Source organism: Berghia stephanieae, chromosome 4, assembly GCF_034508935.2.
Source record: "Berghia stephanieae isolate SIO BIC M18660-M18661 chromosome 4, UCSD_Bste_1.3, whole genome shotgun sequence".
In the NCBI taxonomy this organism is placed as follows: Eukaryota; Metazoa; Mollusca; class Gastropoda; order Nudibranchia; family Aeolidiidae; genus Berghia; species Berghia stephanieae.
Genome location: NC_088363.1, coordinates 8,783,662 through 8,786,161, shown reverse-complemented (window position 1 = coordinate 8,786,161; position 2,500 = coordinate 8,783,662). Strand labels below are relative to the sequence as shown.

The 2,500-nt window shown below is 34.2% G+C and overlaps 1 protein-coding gene across 1 annotated transcript in view; it reads left to right on the top strand.

Moving 5' to 3' along the window:
• Positions 1 to 604: 604 nt before the first annotated feature.
• Positions 605 to 2,500, top strand: part of LOC144969991 (uncharacterized) — a 47,126-nt gene continuing 45,230 nt past the window's right edge. Inside the window, exon 1 of the mRNA XM_078909119.1 lies at positions 605 to 725. The gene's annotated coding sequence lies outside the window, so the exon portion shown is untranslated. The remainder of the gene's footprint in view (positions 726 to 2,500) is intronic.

Genomic DNA, 2,500 nt, shown 5'->3' with positions numbered 1-2,500 from the left:
TTGTTTTTGGCCAAGTTTGTGTCAAGTAAAAAAAATAATAATACATATTTTCTGGCCAAAATATAAAAAAAAAATATAATGATAAGGCAATATCAATAATACTGCCGTACACATTCAAAACAAACATTGGCCAGAAAACCATCCTTCAAATGTTGATCGATTTAAATGACTCTCACCTTGTCAATAACTCTCATTCCATGGACTTTAATTAACATTAAACTTTATTAAAGTCCCAGAATTGAGGTTCATTAACAAGAAAAGAGTCCGTTTAATACAATCCCAAACTTGGGGAGTTGTGACTTGAAGAAAAGATGAGAATCCATTTAATTCATAGATAACTGAAAGAGGAGTTTTCTAGCCAAATTTTTTTTAACTCTATTTTTTTTAAAGTACAGCAAAATACGGGGGGGGGGGGGGGGGGGGAATTGCCAGGTTGTTATTATTGAGACAGACGAGACGAGAGTTGTTACAAGTCAATGTGGAAGCATCAGTCTAGCAGTCTGGTCTTTCCGCTGTTTGAATTCATTCGGGATGCTTAACAAGTAACAGGTAAGTGGCATCAGACATATTTAGATAGCTAGTCCCTGGTTCAATTGCTTAACAACGAAATCATCGTGTGTAGGTTTATAGGTTTATTTATGTGTGGATTTCTTCAAAGTGCTGGGAGTATATTATGGCATAGATATATATTTTTTAAAGAATCTACATTTATTTACAAGCAATAGGTAAGTAGCATCAGATAGACAGATAGATAGATAGATAGATAGATAGATAGATAGATAGATAGATAGATAGATAGATAGATAGATAGATAGATAGATAGACAGATAGATAGATAGATAGATAGATAGATAGATAGATAGATAGATAGATAGATAGATAGATAGATAGATAGATAGATAGATAGATAGTCCCTGTTTCAATTGCTTTACACGAATTCATCGTGTGGATTTCCTCAAAGTGCTGGTAGTATATTATGGCATAGATATATCTTTTTTTCTTGAAAAATCAACATTCATTTACATGTAATAGAATAGTTAAGTGGCATCAGATAGCCATATAGATTGATATATAGATAGATAGATAGATGGATAGAGAGAGAGAGAGAGAGAGAGAGAGAGAGAGAGAGAGAAATAGTCCCTGGTTAAATTGCTTTGAGACGAAATCATCGTGTGTACTTCATTGCTATATTTATGTAAATTTCTTCGAAGAGGATTAGATAACGGTAATTATGGTAATGATGATGATGATGATGATGATGATGATGATGATGATGATGATGATGATGAGAAAGAGGAGGAGGAGAAGGAGGAGGAGGAGGAGGAGGAGGAGGAAGGAGAAGTTGATTTGAAGGAATAGACGTTGGAATAGAAGAAAGAGGAGAAAGATGAGGAAGGTAACTTGTGCCTGAGCATGAGATGCGTGCTCTAATTCCACGACCTGTTACTTCCGACAAAATACCTCAATTTCAATTTCCACCCAGTCATCTCCAATTGCACCGCATATTTCTTCCTTTCCATCCCACACACACACACACACACACACACACACACACACAAACACTCCCAACCTTTCAAATTTTTAACGACAAAATTATATTTTGTGTTTATCCTATATTTTGCGAAAGTTATTAAAGCAGTTAACCCCTGTACTCTGGAAAAACACGTATTTAAAAATTTGGCCAGAAAACTCGTCCTTCAAATATTGATCGAATTAAATTACACTTATCTTAGCAAAAAAAATTCTCAAACCTGGGACCTCGCGAAGACTTTAACAAAGTCCGGGGTTTGAAAGGTTCTGAGGGTCATTTAAATCAATTGATATTTGAAGGACGAGTTTTCTGGCCAATTATTGAAATACGTGTCCTTCGAGAATACGGCAATTAACTAGTTAAAAATCATACTGTCTGGTTACCTGTTGTGTTCAGGAACAGGATTGGTAGTAAAAATATAAAGTAAAAAGTAAAATTGTAATTTCATCAACAGGATATGCCAAAGTGCGTCAGGTGCTAAAGAATGGAATGTAGAACCGGTACATACACACTCATACAAACAACACACACACACACACACACACACACACACACTCACACACATAAATACATACACACAAATACACTCTGACGTGCGCGCATGCTAACAGGCATGCTTTCTTTTGTAGAAGATGATAAGAGATAATAAAGGTGTTTTGTTTTTAGATGTTCGATTTGTTTTACTTGTAAAATCAAGTGTTGTATCAATATTAACCCTTTGCATATCCGATTCGATTTTATAATAATCCGAGATCATTTAATAATATGATGAATTTGATATTATCTTACCCACTCCCTATAAATAGTAACACTTAGTGATTTTAAGTTTACAATGATAATTTGTAACGTTTGATTAGCAAGCTTTAAATTTCACTAATTCTTTTTTAAATAACAATTTTTTTGAAATCTCTCTTGTTCAGAGATGACGAAACTAGAATGGATTGAGGGGTAGAATAAAAGATTTTTACA